The sequence below is a fragment of the Podarcis erhardii genome (genome assembly GCF_964252035.2).
Source record: "Podarcis erhardii genome assembly, chromosome: 3".
In the NCBI taxonomy this organism is placed as follows: domain Eukaryota; kingdom Metazoa; phylum Chordata; class Lepidosauria; order Squamata; family Lacertidae; genus Podarcis; species Podarcis erhardii.
In genome coordinates this window covers 102,854,440-102,880,726 of record NC_138507.1, presented here as the reverse complement: position 1 = coordinate 102,880,726, position 26,287 = coordinate 102,854,440, and the positions used below count along the sequence as shown (strand labels likewise).

At 46.5% G+C, this 26,287-nt stretch overlaps 1 protein-coding gene across 5 annotated transcripts in view; it reads right to left on the bottom strand.

Moving 5' to 3' along the window:
• PPM1B (protein phosphatase, Mg2+/Mn2+ dependent 1B) overlaps positions 1-24,044 on the bottom strand; it is a 48,457-nt gene extending 24,413 nt beyond the window's left edge. The window contains exons 1-2 of one of the 5 annotated variants that reach the window (XM_081854841.1): positions 23,690-24,043; positions 1,784-1,920 (exon numbers count right to left, since the gene is read on the bottom strand). The gene's annotated coding sequence lies outside the window, so the exon portion shown is untranslated. Of the gene's footprint in view, positions 1-1,783; positions 1,921-23,374; positions 23,514-23,689 lie in introns of those variants that run through there. The other 4 variants (XM_081854845.1, XM_081854844.1, XM_081854842.1 and 1 more) reach the window with 4 other exon arrangements.
• Between the last annotated feature and the right edge of the window lie 2,243 nt (positions 24,045-26,287).

Here is a 26,287-nt window from a genome sequence, read left to right as displayed (position 1 = left end):
TTCCACATTTTTGTTCAATTAGAATTTGGGCAGCTGTTGTTACATACATCCATAAGTTAATTTGTTTTTTGGGGATTTCTGTCATTATTATTCCCCAAAGAAAAGCTGGGTCCTTGGGAAACATTCTTTAAAAAAATTTCTTGAGTACACTATCTCCCAAAATTCTTTTTTTACCCTACACAACCACCATAAGTGATAAAATGGTATGTTAAAACATCTATTTTACCCTAACACAACATAAAGTAGGTAGCATTTGCTACATTCTATGAACCAGTGATGCAGAGGAATAATAGCACAATTTCAAAAGGGTATTCTTAACAGCCCACCACACGACTAATATATTAAGAGTCAAGCAGCTTTAGAATGAAATCTTTGGAAAAGGATCACTACCGTTCAGCATTAAAATACACTTCAGAAAGCTTCACAGACATTTTAGTTGTGCTTCATTTATATACGTAGGATTGCTTATGTGCAAAATGTAAGCATTTCAGTTCAGAACACATATATGAGATAAACTATTACTTTCATTTATGAGCAGGTAACTGTGAGCTAGTACCAACGGGTCATTTCACATGTAATCTGGTTTGTTGTTTGGGGAATGAGCCTTATGCCAACAAGCTACCCTTACTACATGGTCTGCTTTGTTGATTCCTTGTTTTTTAGGCAAACCAATTTACCATTCTACCTGAACCAGCAAACTGATTTCCCTTGCCCTTCAAACTAAGGACTGCCACCCTGCTTTGGAGGTCAAAGGCAAATCACAACTTTTCAATTCAGATACAATGGAAAACAATGCTTTAAGAGGGGCAAGTCTGAGGTTTCATTAATGATTCTGAATAATGGAGAGAGAACTTTGCCAACTATCTTATTCAGCAAGTTGAGTATCAATAAAACTTTAGGGAAGTAATTGCAATTCGAAAGGCTACCACAATCAAGTTATATTTTGCAACTTGTTATCAATTCTACTGGGCTAGTGTATGTGGGATGAGTTTTCCCAACAGTTCTGGCCACATACCATGAAGCATATGGCCAATAGTGGCACCCACACTGGAGGTCACTGGATTATGAGAGCACAAACAATTTAACAATGTGGCATGGATCTAGATAATAGTTTGAGAAGACACTCCTGGATCAGGCTAATGGCCCAACTAGCCTAGAATCCTGTTATCACAGAGGCAAACGAAATGTCTCTGCAATCAGGACTTTTAGTGCAACAGCACTCTACACACCTGAGAATCCCAGTAACTGGTATCTAGAGGTATATTGCCTCTGACAGTGTAGGCAGAGCATAGCTATAGACATTTGGATATACAAATGTCTGCAAGTACACTTTTATTTTATTTCTTTCCAACATTTCTGATAATCTAAATCCAGGAATTGCTTGTTGCCTGGAACTGCCAACTTTAGCTCTAGGGAACAGGATTTGTAGTGCACAGGTATAAGGCATGAAAAACTCTCTAAAGCAGTGCTGGGCAACTTCATAATGAATATATGCATGTAAGAGAATATACTTAAATGTGTCACAAGCCAGCTAACGGTGCCCTATATTTGATTACAGAAATTGTAAGCTGCTACTACTAAAGGCATACCACTAGCTGACCTCCATTTAACAGCCTGAAAATGAAGGATCACAGATAGAATGGATGTTTAAAAGGAAATTGATTTTTTTTAATCAGGTATCTATTCTAAACAAATAAATACTATTAATGAATATGGTTCCAACATGTAGAGAGACCAATTATGTGTTTCATTGCACTGCGTCTACAGTAAAAACAGTATTTACCTGTCAACTGCAGCTCTGCCAATTTTTGCACAGATCTAAAACCTTAGGGTTTACATTCCTTCAGCCAACAGGAACTGATTAAGCTTGAAAGGCTTCAGATAATGCAGGATGCAACATTTATTTTAACTCGAAATTTCCTAAGAGAAAAAGTAGTATTAATTAGTACTTCTAGATTATACAACGAAACTAGGAAACTAAGAATGTAGTAAAATGCCCTTATGTCACTCTTCTTATAGTACATGCTTCAGAAACACATACGAAACCAGGAATTGTTTACCCATTTATACTGTGCTTAACATAACGCTGAGCTTTAGAAAGTGACCACTTACAGGGTTGCTTTACTCTACAATAAAGCCTGAAAATTTACTTCATTGACTAGTTCAAGCATTTTGGCACCAGACTTATGGAAACAAAGCATTTAGCCTGTTGAGAAGATCCCATTCCTAATAATCTGAACACTGTTTAGACAAGACTGCTAGATTGGAACTAGTTTTGAGGGTTGAGGATAGCCTTTTCTTTTAATCCTGTTAATAAATAAGTACAAAACAAACGTGACAAGACAAACTTGAAAAACAGTTCAGAGTAGCCGGCCATGGATTCCCAGAGGCTGCAGAGTCGCCAGCCATGGAAGTTCAGAAATCAAGTCTCCGGCCCATAAAACATGAGAATTACTAAGACAGTTTATCTAGTCAAACACTACGGGCTCCTGGCAACACATATTCAGGCTTCTGCCACTATACAATTATAGTGAGGAGAAATATGTTACTCCTGTCTTGCTGAACCACTGGAACTACTATTTCGACAACTGTTTTATGAACAGTTAGGCCAGTGATTGTAAAGGCTAGCATGGTAATTTTTTGCAACATTATGCAACTACCTCTGGGGTTCTAAAAGATATTTCTATATAATCTAAGCACTTTCCATAAATGTTCACTTGCTGGTTTTTAATAGAAAACACATGCAGTTAATGGTTATTTGTGCTTAAATTTATGTGGGTACAAGAAATTACATTTTACAATCCTGCATCTTTACCAGTGTATGAAGCCCATATCAAACTAAAATATTCACCTCTTATTAATGACAGAGAAAGTGAAGGAAGACCAACTAAATGGTTTCAACACTTATATCATGTAGCACTGATTTTAAAATATGGATATATTCAGGAATTGTCAGAAGCTGTAGATTTAGACAATATGAATCATTGTATATCAATAACAATTTGACACAGTAGTCCCTGGCCATGAACATACACAGGAGAGACTTAAAAGAACCAATTTTTAAGAGTTAATTATTCCAACTTTAGCAAAATATTAGATGACTTTTGTTGAAGGAAAGCTGCTATAAGCAGTTTAAATGCTATCTTGTTCTTCACTGCCTATCGCCTATTTATAATCCTTAATGTCAGGGTTTTAGGGAGAGAGGAGACAGAGAGCGAGGGCGAGGAGGAAGAGGACGACAACGAGCCGAGGTTGTCCCAAAGTCCGTCTAGCGAATCAGAGGATTCCCAGAAGGGAGCCCCCCTGGTCAGGCCAAGGGGCAATAGAGAGGGAATCAGTCAGAGAGAGGGGAACGAAGAGGGAATCCCCAGTGGGAGTGGCAAAGCGGGACCAGCTCCCCCGTCGGAACGGAGTAGAGGGGGGGGAGTTGCCAGTGTGTCAGAAAGAGCAGGACAGGAAGGAGGAAGGGGGAGGAGTTCGGAGCAAGACGTCCTGCCTGAAAGGGAGGAGTGTAGTACCGAGAGCAGCGTAACTGTAGAAAGGAAGGTCAGAGGCAACGTACGCGCGCCAAGTTCAAATATAGAGGCGCGCGGAAATGAGGAGAGCTCTGAGGAGGAGCCTGGTGCCAAAGCACGAAGGAGGGGGGAGCAGGCGGGAGAAGACTCAGCCTCTGGGGAGTCCCGGAAAGAGGGAAGACAGGGGGGCAGGAAGACCCTGCGGAAAAGGAAAGAGAGGAAAAGGTGGAGCAGTACAAGCCTCTTAAATTGGTGCAGGGGAGGGACGGACTCAGAGGGGACTTCTAACATCTAAGGGTAACAGATGCGGAGCCACGGAGTTTGGATGTAATGACGACAATGATCTTCAATAAAACCTTTTGTATATAGCTTGGACTGGACTTTGGTCTCTTGTGAGCTGGGACCCAGGGTGGCTCTGACAGAAAGTCCCCTCCAAAGAACGCAAAATTTTTTTTTTGCAAAGCTCACGAACGGTGACAGCCATGACTGCGGAGGAGCAGTTGACAGCGCTGCGAACTACAGTTTCCGAACTCACTGCTGCAGTCCTTGCGTCTCAGAAGAAGCATGACGAAATGGAGAAGCGCTGCCAGGACCTGCAAACAAGGTGGGAACGTGCAAGCAGGGAAGGGTTCCCAGGGTCCAGATCAGAGGGGATTGGACTTGGACGGAGGGGGGGCAGCCTAGTCACCCACTTCGATGGGAACCTGAAGCACTACCCCAGTTTCAGAGCAGACGTTTTGTATGCATTGCACTTGCTTCGTCATGACTTTAAAGATGAGGAGGAGAAAGTGGGGTTTATTGTTTCTCACTTGCATGGGCCGGCCAGAGACTGGTTGCGCAATTTGTGGCGTGAAGATGGCCCTGCCCGCCACGATGCAGATGAATTCATTAAAGCGATGGATGCCTGCTTCCAGTCTACTGTAGATGTGGATCTTGCACGCAGGGAAATTTTTGGATTGCGGCAAGGCAAAGCCACTGTGCGTCAGTACCATTCTAGATTTTTTGCTTTACTGACTGCGCTAAGCTGGGAGAAGGATTGTGCACCTGTGAGGGATTTGTTCTGGGAGGGGCTCAGCGGTCCCATTAAGGATGAACTTGCCAGGGGAGACAGACCCCAGACCCTGGAGGAGCTTGTGCAGAGGGCTTTGGCGATTGGGATACGGCACGAGGGACGTCCTTGGCACACTGAGGAAGAACGTCAGGTGCGTCCACCAGCGAGGACGTCTTCTTTCATCCCCAGGGAGTTCAGTCAGTCACATCCTTCGCCACTGGGAAGGCAGGGGGAGGAGCCCATGGGACTTGGTGGTGCTAAGGCTCAAGCAACAGCCAGAGCCCCAGCTTCCGGTGCAGTGAGGGCAAAGCCTCCTAGAGGGACCAGGAAGTGTTACATTTGCGACAGTGCACAGCACATGGCGAAAGAGTGTCCCCAGAGGCTGCAGAAACACACTGCAGCTTTAGCAACTGTTGCAGCAGAAATGATGCAAGCAGAGCAACCTCAGGGAAACGACAGTGCCTGGCTGGAAGCAGAGCTGCTGGGGCTCAGCCAGGCGAATCTGTAGAGCAGTCCCCAGCGCTTTTGCAACGCACAGACCCTTTACCACCCAAGCCAGCGGTGCAGCTCACTGCAACACTTCAGTTGCCGAATGGAACCACCCTGGAAGTCCCCATCACGATTGATTCTGGGAGCAACGCAGATTTTGTGGGGACGCACTTTGTCAAGCAGCATCGCATAGCGCTTCTGCCAGCGACAACACCTCTGAACGTAGTCACGGTGGATGGCAGGAAATTGCTAGGAGGACAAGTTGTGCAACAGACGCCTCCCATGGTGATGAGGATTGGAAATCATCGAGAAGTCATCAGCTTCAATGTCACCCGCCTTTCAGACACGCCTATAGTATTAGGCATGAGTTGGCTGGAGAGACACAGTCCTGCTGTAGCGTGGTACCAACGCCAGATCACCTTTTGCTCATCGTACTGTGCTCAACATTGCATCCAGTCCAGCCAGGAGGAGGGAGCTGAGCAGCAGTTGCAACTTGGCATGGTGCAGGCAGTACCCCGCAAGTACGAGGGGTTCCTGGAGGTTTTCTGCGAGAAGGAAGCTGACCAGTTGCCGCCCCACAGGCCTTATGATTGTGCCATCGACCTGGTGCCAGGGGCGCAGTTGCCGACTGCAAAGCTGTATTCCATGTCTGAGGACGAGATGCAAGAACTCAGGGAGTTCATAGAGCACAATTTGAAGCGCGGATTCATCCGAGAATCGAAAGCGGTGGGGGGCAGTCCTGTTTTCTTTGTAAAGAAGAAAGACACGCCCCAGAAAAGACTCATTGTGGACTATCGATTCATAAACAGTAAGACCAAACCCAAGGCCTTCCCCATGCCCAAGATAGATGATCTCCTGGCAACCGTAAGGAAGGGGAAGATCTTCACCAAATTGGATCTGCGTGGAGCGTATAACCTCATACGCATCCGGGAGGGCGATGAGTGGAAGACGGCCATGTTCACGCCTCTGGGCACGTACGAATACAGAGTTATGCCATTTGGTCTCCAAAATGGATCTCACGTCTTCCAAGCATTTATGCATCACGTGCTAGCGGGACTTCTCTACAAGAAATGCGTGTGTTTCCTCGACGACATCCTGATCTTTTCGGAAACGGAGGAGGCCCATGAGAAGGACGTAAAGGAAGTCCTGCAGAGACTACGGGAGAACAAGCTCTACGCCAAGTTAGAGAAGTGCCAGTTTGATGTGACGGACGTGGATTTCCTAGGCTACAAGCTGTCCGACAAGGGGCTGGCCATGGACAGCGCCAAGGTCCGCGCGGTGTTGGACTGGAAGAGCCCTCGCAATCGGAAGGAAGTCCAAAGATTCATCGGCTTCGCCAACTTCTACCGCAAATTCATCAGAGGTTTTGCAAAGGAGACGGCAGCGATCACGGACACTCTCAGTTCCAAGAAAAAGAGGTTCGTGTGGACGGAACAGGCGGAGCGCTCTTTTCAGAAGCTTAAAAGCCTTTTCGCCTCCGAGGAGCAGCTGCTGCACGTGAATCCAGGCAAGCCCATACGACTAGAGACCGACGCGTCAGACAGAGCGGTTGGAGCCGTACTCCTGCAAGAAGATCCACATGGAAACTGGAGACCCGGTGCCTTTTACTCCAGAAAGCTCAGCAAAGCGGAGCAAAACTACACCATATGGGACAGGGAGCTGTTAGCCATTCACGCAGCTTTCAAAGCGTGGCGACACTTCCTCATAGGAGCCAAGCACACAGTACAGGTCCGCACGGATCACAAGAACCTAGAGTATTGGCGCACGGCGAAGCTCCAAAGCCAGAGGCACATGCGCTGGGCGGAATTCTTCGCGGATTTCGACTTTCGGATAGAGTACGTCCCAGGAGATTCCAACGTTATAGCCGATGCGCTATCCAGGAAACCGCAATATCTCGATGAAGCGGCGCCTGTAGCAGCCAAGCACATTTTCGCACCGCAGGCGTGGTCGTGCGCTGCCGCCACAGTAGATCTGGACGCGGTGCGACGCGCGTTGCAAGTGGATCAGTTCGCACAGTCCAAGATGGAGGAATTGCGCAGAGGTGTGCAGAGTGGCGAAGAGTTCCAACTACGCGACGGGCTGCTAACTCGCAAAGGTGCCCTCTACGTGCCAAGCGACGAGCTTCGCGCAAAGGTTCTGCAGCAGTTGCACGACGCCCCCAGTGCGGGCCACTTCGGTAAGGAGAAGACAATAGAACTGGTGGCAAGAGACTTTTGGTGGCCCCGGATGCGTGGAGAGGTAGCGGATTACGTCGCCAGGTGTGACACTTGTCAGAGGTTCAAGCCAGTACACCAGAAGCCAGCGGGGCTGTTGGAACCGCTGGAAACGCCACAGCAACCGTGGGAGAGGGTAGCTCTGGACTTCGTTACTGACCTGCCCAGCTCCAGGGGGAAGACGGCGGTACTGGTGGTTGTGGACCTGTTCACCAAGATGGCGCACTTCATTCCATGCGCAAAGGTGGCGACGGCGGAACAGACTGCCAAACTCTTCATCGATCACGTGTTCAAGGTGCATGGGCTGCCGCAGTCCATCCTGTCCGACAGGGGGCGCCAGTTTGTTTCCAATTTTTGGCAGAAGCTTTTAGGTATCCTGAACGTCAAGATCAACCTCACGTCGGCGAGACACCCACAAACCAACGGCCAAGCTGAGAGGGTCAACGCGATCATGCAGCAGTACCTGAGATGTTACGCCAACCAGCGACCAGCAGTTTGGGTGGACTACCTGCCGATGGCAGAGTTTGCCTATAACAACACGAAGCACGCGTCCACGGGGGTGACGCCGTTTTTCGCGAACAATGGTCGTCACCCCAGAACCTTCCCGGGGTTCGTGGCACCGGGAGAGGGGGTGCCGCAAGGAGCCGACCAGTTTGCAGCGGAGCTGCAGGAGGTGCACGAAGAGTTGCGGAGACATTTAGAGCTGGCCAAGCAAGCATATAAGGTGCAGGCTGACAAAAACAGGAGAGAGGGAGAGGAGATCCAGGTGGGGGACTGGGTGTGGTTAGCGGCCCAAGCGATGCCAGCCAAGTCGTTGGCCAAGAAGAAGCTGGGGCACAGGCAGTTAGGGCCGTACCAGGTGGAGGCTAAAATCAACCCTGTAGCCTTTCGACTAGCCCTCCCCGAAGGTTCCAGAGTGCACCCGGTCTTTCATAGATCGGTGCTCACTCCCTACAAGGCACCGCACAGGTTTCAGGAGTCTGACACAGTCACGCAACAACACACTAAGTCACAGGAGAGGGAGAGGGCGCCTAGGGCCGAACCACTCAACGAGGTCACAGAGATCCTGGACTCGAGATGGGGGCAAGAGGGAGTAGAATATTTTCTAGTCAGAGAGGGTGCCCCAGTCAGTGCCAATGGTTGGGTGCCGGGCTACGCCTTAGACGAACCTCTTTTAAAAGACGAGTTCCATGCCCTTTTCCCTCATAGACCCATGCCAGCCGAGTACTTTGATGACTGGCTCTTTACGCCCACATGTTCAGGCAGCACTTTCCACGGCTTTTCTTCAGCTGAAGAAAGGTCGCCGGACTCCAACTCGCCCAGGGGATCGTGTTCGGGGGTGGACACAGAACCCTCTTATTGGTGGGACGAGCAACCAGAGGAGGACTGGCGCAGGAAATGGCTGACGGGACCTTGGCAGGCAGCACCGGACCAGGTACCAATGGAGGAGGGAGAAGAGAACACCTTGGGTCAAGAACCCGAATTCGAACACTCGTACAACGAACTGCAAACAGAGGAGATGGAGGTGCAGAATCTGTATCCTGCGTCCGCCTCCGAAGAGCGGCAGCTTCCACAACCTGCACCCGATGAGCGGAAGGGGGGAAGGGGGGCTTCGAGGGGGGGATGGATGTCAGGGTTTTAGGGAGAGAGGAGACAGAGAGCGAGGGCGAGGAGGAAGAGGACGACAACGAGCCGAGGTTGTCCCAAAGTCCGTCTAGCGAATCAGAGGATTCCCAGAAGGGAGCCCCCCTGGTCAGGCCAAGGGGCAATAGAGAGGGAATCAGTCAGAGAGAGGGGAACGAAGAGGGAATCCCCAGTGGGAGTGGCAAAGCGGGACCAGCTCCCCCGTCGGAACGGAGTAGAGGGGGGGGAGTTGCCAGTGTGTCAGAAAGAGCAGGACAGGAAGGAGGAAGGGGGAGGAGTTCGGAGCAAGACGTCCTGCCTGAAAGGGAGGAGTGTAGTACCGAGAGCAGCGTAACTGTAGAAAGGAAGGTCAGAGGCAACGTACGCGCGCCAAGTTCAAATATAGAGGCGCGCGGAAATGAGGAGAGCTCTGAGGAGGAGCCTGGTGCCAAAGCACGAAGGAGGGGGGAGCAGGCGGGAGAAGACTCAGCCTCTGGGGAGTCCCGGAAAGAGGGAAGACAGGGGGGCAGGAAGACCCTGCGGAAAAGGAAAGAGAGGAAAAGGTGGAGCAGTACAAGCCTCTTAAATTGGTGCAGGGGAGGGACGGACTCAGAGGGGACTTCTAACATCTAAGGGTAACAGATGCGGAGCCACGGAGTTTGGATGTAATGACGACAATGATCTTCAATAAAACCTTTTGTATATAGCTTGGACTGGACTTTGGTCTCTTGTGAGCTGGGACCCAGGGTGGCTCTGACACTTAAGATCTTAGCTGATCTGGATTTGGCATCAACAGGGATTCTATATTTGTTTTGAACCCATCCAATGAATTGGAGATACTAGTAAAATATACTGCACAATGACAAGTATGACTGGATACAATATGTGAGGGAAAGTCTTGGAGTTAATAATGTGTAGCTTTCCCATGCACTGTCATTCATAAAAAATGAAGACTTGCCCAACATAGTGTTCTAAGAATATTTTGGACTGTAGCTTTCATTTACAAAAAATGTTGGGGGAGTATCTGCTTCTGTATCCATTTCCTCACATGATTCTCCACCCCCTATCACAACTACCACAATGCAACACAGTTTTCCTCATATGGGAAAACACAATGCTGCACTTGGGCAGGCTTTTTGCGTGCTCTTTTCCTGGCCTTAATGTTAAAAGAGAAGACAATGACTATAGCAGCTGTAGGATTATTTCTTCCGATAGGATCAGGAATCTGCTCCCTCTTGAGTTTGCCTTGTACCCACACGGGGACAAGAAGCAACAATGAAGTAACCCAATGGCCAAGGGGTGGAACAGAAGTATATCAGCACCACCATGTGATTCTGGAATAATCAGAACAGCCACAAGACCATGTGTCAAGTTCTAATCCTGAGTAGTCCAAAAGGATACCGTGGTTAATGAAAACAAACAGGTGTCCAAAAAACTAATAGTGTCATACTCCCCTACCCACACATACCCCTTTCCCTTGGCAACCAAGGTGGACCTTGGCCCAAAACTAGGTCTGAATCTTACTGCAAAGGGTTCAAATAATCAGTATAATCCAAACACTGATTTGAGTTGTCCAACTACTACTTTACTGAACAACAACATGCTTAAGTGTCCACGATTAACACTCCTAGATTAAGGAATCATAGAATCAGAGTTGGAAGGGTCCCAAGGGTCATCTAGTCCAACTCCTTACAAGGTAGCAATGCAGTGAATCTCAGCTACAGGAATCACAACTAAAGCATCCATGACAGATGGCCATCCAACCGCTGTTTAAAAACCTCCAAGGAAGGAGAGTCCACCATCTCTCGTGGGAATCTGTTCCACCACTGAACAGCTCTTACTGTGGCTTCACCACTGACTTCTTTAGAACTCCATCTCTCAAGAAGACATTTGTTATCTCCAATGATGTTCTTGAAGTCTTTCCCTGGTACCTACCAAAGCTACTCAGAGAACATTCCCTTCCAACTGCCCCTTTGGTGGTAAGGGTGCTTACTCTTTTCTCCCTTGAAAAGTACATAGAGCTGAAGGAGGAAGTTGGAAAAGTAACTCTATTTAAGGTTTATGTTCTTCAAGGTTCAGATAACAGTGGTAACTCAGGTTACATACGCTTCAGGTTACAGACTCCACTAACCCAGAAATAGTACCTCGGGTTAAGAACTTTGCTTCAGGATGAGAACAGAAATCGTGCTCCGGTGGCGCAGCGGCAGCAGGAGGCCCCATTAGCTAAAGTGGTGCTTCAGGTTAAGAACAGTTTCAGGTTAAGAACGGACCTCTGGAACGAATTAAGTACTTAACCCGAGGTACCACTGTATTTCTACTGGATCAGAGATGCCTTGGAAAAGTGAAGTTTGAGGTGGCACTAATTGGGAGAAACAACTGACCAGAAGGAGTGCTGTCCACAGCACTCACCTAAATGTGCCCACAGATAAACAGGTTGATGGCCCCTGCTCTGAATGCTGGTGGATTACATTCTTGTCCATCAGCCATGCTGGCTGGGGATGATGAGAGCTGAAGTAAAACATCTAGAAGACCAGGGGTTCTCCAAATAAGCTCTCCTCATAACCAGATGCCTGCCTATAGTGAGAGAAGGGATTAAACTTAATAGCTATGCCCATCAATTGGCATACTGGAACAATCAGCACTCAAAAGGACTTAATTTATAATTATAATTTATATATTTTATATATAAATTATATAATTATAATTTATATATATAATTATAATTTATATATATAATTTTAATCCCTCCTCAGGATAGGTCCTGATTCTACAAGCCCCAGACCCCCAACCTATATTCTATGTGTATCCTAACCTCACCTGAAGTTTAAGGATTTACCAACTGAGAAAACTGCCAGAGACAACTTATCTTTCGCACAGATTGGTAGCTAGGATCTGGTTCCAGCCATCGTGTGACCTGCCACTTGTTTTCTGGCTGTACCCCCAACACAATATAAAGGGGATATTTGCATTTAACCAGCAGTGCATATAGGGCCAGGGGCCAGGGCCAAGAGTAGTTGCACTTCCAATTCATTTCCTAAGTGCATGCAGTTTTACGTGAGTCCTATAATTCACATGATTTAACTATGGGTTATCTATAGAGAAACCACTGCTGGTAGCTCAATTAAGGAGATAAGAGTTCTTCATCCTCTACCACTGCAAACTCTACCTTTGGTTCTTTGTTCTATCATCTTTAACTCCAGCTACAGTGTAGCTCCTGGTACATGCACCCAGATTTTTTTTGGGGGGAGGGGGGAATCTGTGAAGAATCTGAGAAAAGAGGTGTAACGCTAGCTGCACTCTTCCTCTTGCAACTATCATCCTCAACTATTTGTTGCCTGAGCAGGTCCTTTATTATTAGCATCTTTTCATCACAGGTGTCCATTCTCCACATTCCGTCCCCCCCCCCCTTGCACCTTGCACAACTACAGCTCTAGGTCTGCAAAGTGATTTAGCCTTATGTCATGGCATCTTGAAAGGAGAGCTCTGACAACAAGAACCATGTCAGGTTCTAAACAAACTAAATAGCAGCACTGTCAAGGTTATCTCATTAAAATTTTACTTCAAACATTGTTTCTCTTTAGGAACAGGGATTACAGGTGTAATCACACCTAAAGTAAGGTGTTGCTGAAATGGTTTCAGTCTTATCTTCTCTGCTGAAGAAACATGTGAAATAGTAAGACTTCAATCTATTCATAACTCAGAATTTTTCCACTAAAATTTGTTGTTGTACATGCATAGCACCTCTGCTAACACTAGGCCAAGTAACAGTGAAAGGCCAAAAGTCATGCAGTAAAGCTTCATGACTGCCTGAGGGCTTGAACCCATCATCCAGATACCAGGGATACCACTATGCTTCCATAATACTGTGATTTACTATTTAGAGCCAAATGTGTGCTTTTTTCATTTAAAAAAACAACTGCAATTCTGCAAACTTTAGGAATCCCCCTCATATGCAAATAGTGCCGTTTTGGCTATATAAGGACCAGCACAAGGAGAACTGAGTTGGCTATTAAAAAGGCAAAATATTTTATAATGGAAATTCAACAAGTGATTAATATAACACCACCAAAACAGTTCCTTTTAAATTTCATGAAATTCTTTAATATGACTTTCCACAACAGCTTACAATTTAGGCCTAGTGCTCAATAATATAGCCCAGATAAGGGATACAGTGGTCTAAGGCAAGAAGTTTTCAATAGATAAGGAAAAGTAAGTCAGATTTTTTTTTTTTTTTACTGCTGCTGTTCAATCCTTGTTTAGTACAGAAGGTCCAACTTCAAACCAACAGTGCTAGAAAACTGTCCATGTGTTGAAATGACTGTTCACCTAACAAGCAATCTTTGTAAAGTTCTTATCTGGGGTGGAATTTGAACAAAGTACTCTACTTATGCACCAAAGTTAGCCAAAAGCCCCCTCCTAGATTCAACTGCTAAGAAAACAGTTCAACCTAGGACTAGCACCTAGTTACTATGCAAATCCATCCTCCCAGTATTTTGTTAGAGAAGTGGCTGAGCCACATATGCATTCAGAACAGTTTTAGTTGCAAAGTCTACTGGAATATGATGGGAAATTAGTCTGGTGTTAAAGGAAAATAATATGGTAGGGAAAGATCTGCAAAGTTACCTTTTTATCAGAGAATCTGAGTTCTGTTGGTGGGAAGAAGAGCAAGTGGTACAGTGGGAACACCACATGGATCCAATCAAAAGACTCAAAACATACAAGGTTACTGACTACCCACTTCTGTGATTATGTTAAATACAAAGTCAGAGCCAGGAGGATGCATGCGTTCTGTATTTTATTTTTGTTATTCATTCAGATACTGTAAATATAAATATATTACTTAATTATTCCTTTTAGTGGTGGTGTTTCAATATGCAATAAGGGTTTATCCTTTGAGTTTTTTGTTGTTGTTGTTTGGCGCCAAGCAGAGAGATTTGATTTCTAAGAGACTTTAGATCCCCTCATTCTAGCACAAACTCAAGTAGTGGGTTTTGATTAAGTTTTTAAGAAAAAAGGGTGGGATGAAAAAATTTCACTTCACAGGTCTAGTAACTTGTGACCTCAACATACAGTGGTGCCTCGCAAGACGAAATTAATTCGTTCCGCAAGTTTTTTCGTCTTGCGAGTTTTTCGTCTTGCGAAGCACGGTTTCCCATAGGAATGCATTGAAAATCAATTAATGCGTTCCTAGGGAGACCGCCTTCAGACCAGGTCCGGGGACAGTCTTTCCCCGGACCTCTTCTGAAGGCTGGTGGGGGGGGGGGGACTTTTCTCCCCACCGCCAGGCTTCAGAACAGCCTTCTGAAGGCTGGCGGTGGGAAGAAAAGCCCTTCTCCCGCCGCCAGCCTTCAGAAGAGTTCCTGCAGGGCTGCCTAGGCTGCGAATAGCAGCCTGCTGCCGGGTGCGAGGGACGCTCTGAAGCAGAGCGCCCCCCGCCCGGGGCAGACATCTGCAGCTTGGGGAGCCCTGCCGGACTTCCCCACAGGGCTCTCCAAGCTGCGGATAGCAGCCTGCTGCCCCGCACGAGGGGCACTCTTAAGCAGAGCGCCCCTCGGGCGGGGCAGACATCTGCAGCTTGGGGAGCCCTGCCGGACTTCCCCACAGGGCTCTCCAAGCTGTGGATAGCAGCCTGCTGCCCCGCACGAGGGGCACTCTTAAGCAGAGCGCCCCTCGGGCGGGGCAGACATCTGCAGCTTGGGGAGCCGTGCCGGACTTCCCCACAGGGCTCTCCAAGCTGCGGATAGCAGCCTGCTGCCCCGCACGAGGGGCACGAGGGGCACTCTTAAGCAGAGCGCCCCTCGGGCGGGGCAGACATCTGCAGCTTGGGGAGCCCTGCCGGACTTCCCCACAGGGCTCTCCAAGCTGCGGATAGCAGCCTGCTGCCCCGCACGAGGGGCGCTCTTAAGCAGAGCGCCCCTCGCACGCGGTAGACATTCACAGCTTGGGGAGCCCTGCGGGGAACTCTTCTGAAGGCTGGAGGCGGGAGAAGGGCTTTTCTTCCCACCGCCAGCCTTCAGAACAGCCTTCTGAATGTTGGCGGTGGGGAGGAAAAACCCTCCTCCCACCGCAAGCCCCGGGAAGAGAGGAGAAGCTGCGCGCCTTCTCCTCTGTTCCCGGACCTCCCACCGCAAGCCTTCAGGACAGGTCCGGGAACAGAGGAGAAGGCGCGCAGCTTCTTCTCTCTTCCCGGGGCTTGCGGTGGGAGGAGGGTTCCCCGCTGTCCCCGGAGATTTCCCTATGGGCTTTCGTTTTGCGAAGCAAGCCCATAGGGAAATTCGTCTTGCGAAGCCGCTAAAAAATCGGAAAACCCTTTCGTCTTGCGGGTTTTTCGTTTAGCGAGGCATTCGTCTTGCGGGGCACCACTGTATCTAAAATTTCACTTACAGGTTGACCTGGAAGCATACAAATCCTTTCCTACCATATCCTTCAAATAGAAATACAGCATCTTTCTAAAGATCACCAGTCTATCCGCTTCCCCTCCCCCAGCCAGTGAGTCTTCTGTGGCTCAGTCCTCACTGGGCCCTTTTGAGGTTTTTCTTCTTTCAATTTTTTTTCTAGAGCTTTGGTGCAGGAGGTTATATTTCTTTTAATTCCCCCAAGCCTGCTGATCTCTCCTGTTGTGCATGGATGGTGTTATTTTGGCTAAATAAGCACCTACCTGCAATTATACAGGTATTGATGTTAAAAAATAAGTTATAATTGTCATTTCAATATTAAAATAGTGATTTTGACTTTATTGTATACACAATAAAATGAGCTCTATTGTACTCAGAAGCAACCAGAAGCTTACTTTTTTCAAGTGCCTCCAAAGCCCCTGCACATGTTCTTCGGATGCTTTGGAGCACGTTTATAAACCTGGCTGTTTCCAGCATAAGCTGTCCCAGATCCATGCATTAAATATACCCTGACTTTTTTTATTTAAGTACACCCAAGTGTTTATTAATACACATTTATTAACACACTATTGCCATTACTAAGCTACATATTTAATTTGTATTTTTAACCTGCATTATGAGCTTTCATAAAACCTCTTTAAATAGGCAGCAGCAGCATCAGAAACAGGATCACAATAAAATGATGCATTGTCATCTACATTGGGTAAATGATAAAGTAGCCCAAAGACTGTATACAGGATGATGCCTATAGCAGGCAAAGGGCCAGTCAGGAAACATGCAGTATTTTATGTAAATGTCACTACATGACAGTATGCATTATAATTGGAAGCAGTCAAATTCTCAATTTCCAAACATATTAGAGACCTAACAGCTGTTCTAGTTCTCACCTAGTCTCTTGTGTGCCAAAAAAATCCCTTCTCTTCAACTGACAGTACAGACCAGACTTTTTCTCTCTCTCACTCACTTAAGCAAATAGAAATGTCCTTGTGATGTCGAACTAACAAGTTCACTTTAGAGTTCATATCAGAACTCATAGTTGCAAAAATCATCCCTGGATAGGTAGGGGAGTTAGCTTAAACAGTACTCAAATAATCCAAAGCATGAGAGGTATATAACAATATTACAAATTCAGTAATGCAGATAGCTGAACAAGGACAATGTAGTGAAAAATACAATTATTTTCATTGACTTGGAAATTGATGAAATTGGCATTGCATAACAAAAAAAAGTTCCCCAAACAAAGTTTATTCCAAGCAATTTGTGACAGATTAACCCAGATTAGATTCTGATATTTAAATCTATGAACACATCTGGTCCACACCTCATTTGCTATACTTTACTGTTAAGGTACTTGCAAAAACCACATTTACAAATAAAGCTGGCTTCCAAAGCTTTCACATGGTGAAGCTGAAGAGAGCAATAAGCAGGTTTACCAGGAGTTATGGCACAGCAGAAGCTAGGCCACTATGAGATTGGGGAAGATAACGGACAATGATTTAGCATTATTAAAGGAACAGTAGAAGACTATTTCACAACAAAACTATTGGCACAATCCAGTAAGTGGCTGGAACACTTGGAGCAAGATCCTATATAAGGCATTAATTAAGAAGTCATAACTTGGGGACTCTATTTGCAAACAGGTTGAGATGTTAGCTGCTATGGATCCCCCCCATATATTTTCTTTATTAATAATTATATACAGTCTTAACATCAGAAAGTTTTACAATCATTATAACCCAAATACAGTCAAGAGTATATCTCATATGTTTTCAGTTGTGCCAAATTCTTCACAAAATCCCTTGTTTTGCTCTTCATTAATATTATTCTCCTTTTTCAGACTCCATCATTTTAACCTCTTAGGTCACATATATATCCTAGTTGCTATAGATTTTTATGTTCAGACTCCACATTCTATCATAGGTTAGAAGGCTGAGAAGAGTGCTAAAATAGTAGTACTTCTGCCATATTAGAAAATACCACAACTGACTCTTTATTGCACAATCTAGAATGAAGCTGAACCACTGGTGAGAGGTAAAAGACAAAGAGCCTGCAGAAGATTTCAACAAGAATCAATCTTTAAAGAGAAGATTGGATTCCTTCCCCCGCTGCCGCCTTTAACTAGCTAGCTATGAATTAAATGTCACCCTGTTACCAGACATTGGAAAACAACCTACCAGCATGGTAGGGCCAGTTAGACTAGGGGGTAGAAGATCCAGGTTCAAATTTCCAATCAGCCATAAAGCTCAATGGGTAACTTTGGACCAGCCACCTTTTCTTAGCTTAGCCTACCTCACTGGGTTGCTGCAAGGATAAAATGGAGATGGGAAGAGCCATGTATATCAGCTTGAGCTCCTTGCTGGAAAGGTGGTGTATAAATATATTACACAAAGATCAGCAGAAAAATCATTCCACACACACACACACACACTCTTAGAGAACTAAGTTGTATAAATTTCCAAAAGATTTGGAAAGGCAGAATACATATCAGCCCACTGTTCCATGCAACTCAGTTAATTTAACCGTTCTTCCATGCCAAGTTTCATATACAGTTCTCCGAAATATTGTTCAAGTACAAAATATGGCCTGGTTAGCACATACTGCTAAATCAAAGCTTGTTACAAGATCTGCAGCCACAGTCTTCTGCTGGCTTATGGCTTGCTTTAACTATAGCCTATTATGTTATGCATGAACCTAACATCCTTCTTTAACCATGGCCACCCCAACCTACAAAGGCATGAGGCAATAGCAGGCAGAAAACAAATCAGACTTTGGAGAATCGGGTTTGTTTGACAATTTGTGGTTAACTAGTGGTTTGTTAAACAAATCATGTATTATGTGCAAGCTAGGTCTATGGCTATAAATACATATAATTTTATTATTGCTGACTTCTCATATTTCAAGTCAAATACTGTACATACCATGTTGCTCCCTAATATGTAGCCAAATTTCAATGTGTGGCCAAGTATCTCAATATTTGAAAATGCTTCTTAATATTCGGGCTAAAACTTTATGAATATGAGAAGAACAGGCTTTTACTTTTTACTTACCTTCCCAACTGTCCAATTCCTATTAATATATTTAGCATATATTTTATTCAAAGTTCACCTTTACTCTCCAACTACTACACATAGTGTTCTCATTTACCATTTATTGTATCATGGTTGCAACTACATGGTAAACTGAATTTGTTTAGCATCTGGCCAAGCTGTAATGCAAGCATTAGTAACACATGGAAAGCAGGATAACAGAACCATAAAGCACTTTCCTTGCCATGAGGATAGATATCACACTGCAAGTGGTCAACTGAAATCACCAAAGGACCACAGAATCTGTCATATTTCTGGCCCACTTTATATATAAGCTACTTATGCAAATGTATTTACTAGTCCACTAAAAATTTCAACTGGTACATTTAGTAGGTATTGTATGTCATGCATTCATTACACAACTTACCGTATTTTTTGCCCAATAGGACACACTTTTCCTCCTCCAAAAATGAAGGGGAAATGTGTGTGCGTCCTATGGGGCGAATGCAGGCTTTCGCTGAAGCCTGGAGAGCGAGAGGGGTCGGTGCGCATCGACCCCTCTCGCTCTCCAGGCTTCAGGAGAGCCCCGCCGCCAGCCCCACAAGCTCAGGGGACAGCGGGGAGGCGGAACGCCGCCATCCCGCTGTCCACCAACTTGGTTAGAAGGCTGGTGGGGGGGAGAAGCCTGCTCCTCCCCGTCGCCAGCCCCGCAAACTCGGGGGACAGTGGGGAGGCGCAGTGTGCCATCCCGCTGTCTCCCGACCTGGTTTGGAGGCTGGCGGAGGGCTTCCCCCTCCCCCAGCCCCGCAAGCTCCCAGAGCGATGCCAAAGCTGCACGCAGCTTTGGCATGGCTCTGGGTCCCGTTCTGGGGGCTGGGGTCGGAAATATTTTTTTCCCCTTTATTCCCCCCCCCCAAAAATCTAGGTGCGTCCTATAGGGCGAAAAATACGGTATTTCACATGGAGACTTGCCAAAGCCTGAACCTCTTTGAAACACTGGAAGGTATTTCTATTATTTATAATCCAAAGCATATTGTGCTTTATAGAGTAATATAAGCAAGGCACAGGTCTCTACACCAAGGAGCTTGCAATCTCAATTTCAACCACAAAAAAACAGGCAAAGACTGCATAGATTAAAGGATGACTGAACAATGGGCCATCTACTTTCAGTAGCTTTCAATGAATAATATTAATCAACACTGAATTAAAACTGATACTTAGCCTTTAGGCTCTGAGAAATTGGCAATGCTTTTAAAGGATACAGATGAAGTACAAAATTTATTAAACATGGAGCTAAAAATAACTTCACCCTTAACATTGGTCACTAAGTAAAGGTTTGAAGTGGTTGGGAGGAGAGAAAATGTATGTTAGGGTTCAAGGCTGAGGGATGGAAGGGGTTGGAAGGAACCAAGCTTCTGAGCCATTTCAATTTTCCCTCTGCTTCAAAGATAAAACATTCATAAGCGCTAAAATGGTTAAGATAGTACTTAGGTTTTGGCAGAACTCCACAGCAATTGACTTTCATTGCTTGAGAGTAGCCACATTCTTCTTGTCCACATCCATGCATCTATATAACATTCACACATATTATCAGGATGGTTCATGGATTCAAAAGAGTTGGAAGGGACCCTGAGGATCATCTAGTCCAACCCAAATATGCAGCAACTGTGGCATTATCAGCACTCCAGTGGAACCTCGGGTTATGTATCATCCTCCTTATGAATGCTTCGGGTAACGAGCTCCATTAACGAAAGCATGCCGCATGTTAAGAACAGTTTCGGCTTAAGAACGGACCTCCGGAACGAATTAAGTTCGTAACCGGAGGTACCATTGTACACTCTAACCCACTGAGCTATCCAGGCTGAAGTGAAAAAAGCACAAGCTCAGCTGAACACAGACATGAATCCTGGACCCTTAGTTTTAAAGTCAGTGTAAGACCTAATTTTTCAGAATTTCCCAGGTAAGAACCAGCACTAGGATAACTCAGGCCAAAACATATAGCTACAGATCCCCAGTTACCTGCTTGTTTAGGGCACATCAACTGCACCACATAAATGGACAATTGTTAGAATTTTCTTCTCACTTCCATTGCAATGATCTCCCCCTCCCCCCGCCCAGGTGGAAAAAGCTATGCAGCTTTGTCTGCCTATATTTCTCAACTTTCCATTATGGAAGGAGTACACAGAATAGAAAAGAATAGAGCAAAAAACAACAGTGCTACCATGATTGTGTAGAACAGCCTCTCCTATCCATTTACAGCTAGAAATCTATAGTAGTAGTAACAGGCAACTGAGGAAGGGGGCGTACACAGCTGGCAGCAAGGGGAAGGATTAGGCAGGCTTGGTAAATAACTTTGCCTAAGCCTGTTACCCTTACCCAATTTCAGTTGAAGGTGAATACCGGAATAGCAGCAGTTACCCCAGCAGTGTTAACCCATGGGCCTGTTTCCTGCAGCCCATGACCACAGAGACAAATCACAAAGGAGGGAGCCATACAATCTACAAAGTGGGAGATGTTGGCTAGTGACTGTTTTTAAAACCCTGGGGAGGTAGCTGATAAACCATAATTTAGCAAAAGCCACCAGACATGAGCAGCGATTTGAGCCTGGCTTTCCATGGCTAAGCTGAACACTCTTAATCAAAATGTCTGAAAACATTAAAGCCAAGTTGTTTAATTAAAAACTAGTCTTCACCTCTTTAGCAACCCTTCCCAAATATTCCTGTTCCATGGAAAATTGCACTTCCTGTCTTTCCAAATGCGTATTTCTATATAGTGAGCTGTTAACTGCTAACACATATTTCCCATACCGTTATCTGATCAATAAGAGAGCAGTCTATTACTACTACTACTACTGCAGTTTATTGTCCACTTTAAGACTAGGTTGATCAGGTGTGTCAACCAAAAATTGCCTCCACGCAACCAGGCGCATCCTCTACTGATGGTATATTCAGCCCTGCACAGACTTAAAAAACATAAGCAGTGGAACATAAAGCTCAACATGGCCAAGTGGATCATGGCTATTCTCTTAAAACAAAACTGTCAGCTGTGGTGAGTTACACAGTCATTCCTTCATGTACCAAATAGTGCGTGATGTTAGAACCTTGTCCTAACCCTTTGGGAGCAGGTAGAGTAGGAAATTAGCAACTAAAGGATCACTGAGGTCAAATCCGAGTGGTACAAGAGGGCCCCTCCACTGTTCACTCAAGAAGGAAAACTGCTGTGTTGAATGATAGTCAATGGGGTAATGGGTTGTGCTAGCAGTATACCAGTGGAAGGGGAAGCTGGTCCTCTACCTTGCTCAAAGTAGGCCTCCAGTAAAGAGCAAATGAGTGCTTAACAGCTGGGCATGCACCCAAGTTCTGAGTAGAAGCCACGGCACATGTGACTGTCTAAAAGTGTTTGCTACCTGTCACAATCTAATTGTAGGTCAAGCCACAAAGATGCTTCATAGCCATTGACGGTTTTACATATGGCCAGATACCCAAAACAACCCTACACCAAGAGTTTAAAAAGGTCCAACAGGCAAATGCACTCAGTTCATCCTTTCTGTGGCAGGTCCCCATCTATTATACTTTATTCAATTTTTTTACCCACTCTTCACCCAGGTTATGTTATCCTGTGGGGACAGGATTCTAGTCATCCAGCACTGGACCTACATTTACAATGATATGAAGGATGTTTGCACAAAAACCTAAGTGTTTTGGCTTACTCCCTAGTTTGTTCTACAAGAGCTTCCATTAAGATGGCTCCATGTACGAAATGCACCTCTCTATACAGAGCAAATAAACAGATTCACAGGTCATATTCCTGACCTAATATCTTAACATTCATACAACTAATGTAGGCCTGCAATACTTGATGCCTCCATCCTCTACTGCTAAAAAAGGCATACAAGTGCAATGATAATTCCCCAGCCCCCAAAGAGCCCACAGTCTCAGGGCATTTTAAATATACTCCAGTCTTTTACTAATCTTGTAGGTTTGGGCTACATTCTTTAACCTAAGCAATTCTCATAGCTGAGCATAATAAATCCAACTCCTAATTTTCAATCCACCACACTAGTTTTTCAACCCTGACCCAAATCCAAAATCCTGCACCTTTCACTTGACCTATCTTCAAATATGCGGAACATGATGTAAGCCTACAGAGTGCCTTCCTTAAAACATACTTATACTATGTTTTCACTTTTAACACATAACTATTATTTATATGAAAATAGTGAAGACTAAATCAGCCAACAAATTTCATAAGCCGAGTCAGAACTTTAACCCCAGGTCAGTCACCTACAGGCACAAGTATCCCCCACTGATACTTCCCATTGCTACATCTGACATGGTCAGGATCAAAACTATAACCAGCGTATGTCACTGGTAACCCAAAAAGCCAGGTCCTTTCCGCAAAAGGTTATCCTCATACTGTGCAGAAAGCACATTAACACGAAAAACTGCCCACTTCAGCTAATCTTAACGGTCTGCAGCAAGTCCAAAACTTTCAGGCGTTTGGACATGGGTGCTAACAACATTTTTATTTATTTATTTTTTAAGCAGGCTGAAGGAGGAGTGAGTTCTAAAAAACACCCCATTGCAGTGTGTTTTGGGATCGTGGCCGGGAACTAAATAACGGGGCCTTAAACAGACAGTGATTTTGGGGAGGGTAAGATGGGGAGATCGCCGTCAATGCAGGCCTCTCTCCTTCCCGGGGTTAACTCAGACAATGGCGAGAAGACCGTCGTCGTCGTCGTCCCCCCCCACCTCCCTCCCCAGTCGGCATCCCAACCTCTCCCCGATCAAGCTCAGGCCTCTCTCCTTTTTCAACAGCCCGACTCCACGCCCAATCCCAAATTGAACATCCCACACCGAGGCCCGAAGCAGAAGCGGCGGCAGCAGCTCCTCCCTCCCCTCCCACTCAGCCCGATCTGCCATGAGACGCGAGACGAAGAGGTTCTCCCCCCCCCCCGCTGCCGCCCGCCCAGCCACCCGTTTCCATCCCGCCACCCCGACCAACGACCGCCGGATCTCCTCCTCCTCGCTGCCCTTCTCTTCTCCCCGCTCCCTCCTCTTACCCGGAGCCTTACAACGCAGCCACAAATCCAGCCATTCCTCCTCGGCCGCCTCGCCTCGCCTGGCCCCTCCCGCTCCGAACTACGCAGTACGCAGAAGCCCCCGCCGATGCCGCCCGTAACGCCAGCGCAGGCCTAACCCCCGAGTGAAGGCCCGAGCCCAAGCCGCCCTCTTCCCGCCCTCCTCCCGCCGCCAACCCGCGCTCGAGGCCTGCTGCCTGACGAGGCTCCCGTCCTCCTCCTCCTCCTCGCCGCCAGCCTCTCCCCTCCCTTCCCCTCCCCCGCTTTCCCTCAGGCGGAACCGGCCTGGGCCTGTACCTGGCGCCTCAAGCTCGCCGCTCGGTTAGAAGCCCCCCCGTTGCCCGCGCGCGCAGGCGGCCTCCGTCTCTCCCGACTGGGGTTGAGGTTAGGCCACAGCTCGAGGAGCAGCAGCAGCAGCAGCAGCCGTCTCTCCCGCCTCCGCCTCCTCCTCACGCAACGGCCTCTCCCTTCGCGGTCGTCCGCTGTGGCAGTCCGAGCGCAGCCAGCAGCACGGACATGTTGGGAGCCCCCGTCCCAGCGGCCGCTAATGGGCCGTCCCTCCCCGCCGCGCAACGTCAGAATGCACCGGGCGGGGGGAGGGGAAGAGCGCCCCCTCCCTTCACACAAGCGCCTCAAAGTGGATTCGGTCCTGCCGGCACGCACACGCAAAAGAGAAGGGTGAGAAGCCCTCTGCCATTGGTCGCAGAAGCCGTCATTTAATGCGCGGCTCTCGGCTCGCATCCCCATTGGGTTTCCTGCCTGTCAGGTTCTCGCTTCTTGGTTGTCCATTGGTTCGCTCCCTTGCCACTTACTCGCCAGCTTATTTCCACAAATGCCCGTTGGGTGTACGCCTCTGCCTCAGCTTTGTACCTATTGGCTGCTGTCGTTGCCAATCAAGTCTGCCAAGCTCGCCGTCCTCACCTATGCGCAATATTTTTTTTAAAAAAACATAGGCTATGCAGTATGGAATGTCACTGGTCGAAGTAAGTGCCAATTAACTTCTTCTCCCGCCCCTCCCTACTGCTTTCTCTTACCAAACGCTAACTTCCTCCTATTCCCCCCACACACCTCCATTGTTCCCCTCTTACTATTGGCTGCGAAAGTTGCCTATCTTCGCCAGCTTCCGCGTCCTTCATAATAAGCTTCTCAAATAGCCAAGGACGCAGGCGTGAATCCCTGCACATCGATTGGGGGGAGGAGGGCGGGGTATGAGAACGAAGGCGGTGTTTGAAAAGCAACCGAGCAAGTAGCCCTTCCCTATTCCCCCCCCCCCCAAGGCCACAATAGACCCTATACGCTGTGATTGGCTGAGCGCTGGAGCGGCCTTCTCTCCAGTACTTACCAGGAACGGGAAGGACGGCGGAGGAGAGGGGGGGGGAGAGAACAGAGAGAAAAATGCCCGTATGTTCTGTCGTATTACATCATCGCCAACCAATAAGAAAGGTTTAAAAAGGCCTTTAGGTAAGAATGCGCAAAGGCCGTGCAAAGGCTGAGGAGCAGCCGAGATGGTCTGTACTTGAGGCGCCTTCGAAGACACACAGATTCACAGTGCAGCTTTACGCATACATAATACATGTCTCACGGACATGCTCCCTCCCTGAGAGGCTGTAACTGCAGCCCCTTCGCAAGGAGGCTTACTGCTGCCTAGGAAGTGACAAGACTTCAGCCTTCAACTGGGGGAGAGGCTTTACAAGGGCCGGCCGCCCCAAGGCATTTTGTCACCTGAGGCAAAGCAAACTGCAAAATGGCTCCCCCTCCTCCCCTCTGGGGAAGAAGGGGTGAGTGCAGATCTACATCAGGAACAAGAGAGGAATAAAGCTATATGCTGGGGTCCACTGGGCCCATTGATTCTGCCGTCCGAGGCCAACGCCTGACCTTGCCTCATAGGTGGGTCGGCCCTGATCTAGGATTGCCATAGGATTCCTCTTTTTTGGAAGATGAGCTTTTTTTAAAAGGAAACTAGGAAAATTGTTGAGCTGGAAAACACAATTTTTCTATTGGCTTGCCTTAGATCCAGGAGAAAGCACCACATTTTGGAAATTCCCCACGGATGGAAAATCCAGGTGTATGGCAGCCCTACCTGATCTCCATTCAGAAGTGATTCCTGGTATATGCAGCCAATCCCTTAAGAATGACCATGTAGGTTGGCAGCCTTGCCAAACCTTTATTAGGCATTACAAATATAGGCCATCATAAAATGTCCATATATAACATTTTAGAATATGTACAAATAAACAGCCATGTAAAAATATGTAATAACGAGGATTTTCATTTCAGTTTCTTCCCGCCGTTCACCATTCTTAAGAGATGCTATTGATAAAAACTCAGCCACCTTTGCAGTTACTTCCAGGTTCATGTCAGACAGATACGAATCTGATATTTTCATTGTGCCATGGTGTTAGACTACCCAGAAAAGGTGATAGCACACGTTTTGTGTAGCTGGTTGTATAATGGACAGTAAAAAAGAATGTGTTCTACTGTGTCCAGCACATTCAGAAAACATCCACAATGCCTATCATTTCTGGGGATGTTTAAATATCTGCCCTCGACCAAAGCTGAGGAGGAAACATTCAGTTGGGCTAATGTAAAGGCCCTGCATTAGACTGGAATTAATAATTTTGAAATATAAGTGACCCTGTTGGATTTAAACCATAAAACTTGGGGGAAGCAAATTTTATTTACAGCTGACTCAGTGTTTTTCAGTGTCCCTTAATATGATTTTAATATTATGATAAATATATTTCTCACTTGAATTATGCAAGAATTCCAAGTCAATGCCAATAGAGCTGATTTTGCTATGTAAGAGTTGGAACCATCTGAATTTATAAGAGTTCTTAAGTCAGAAAGCAGATCTGAAGGTTGGCAACAGAAATGGCAACACAACCGGTATTTTTT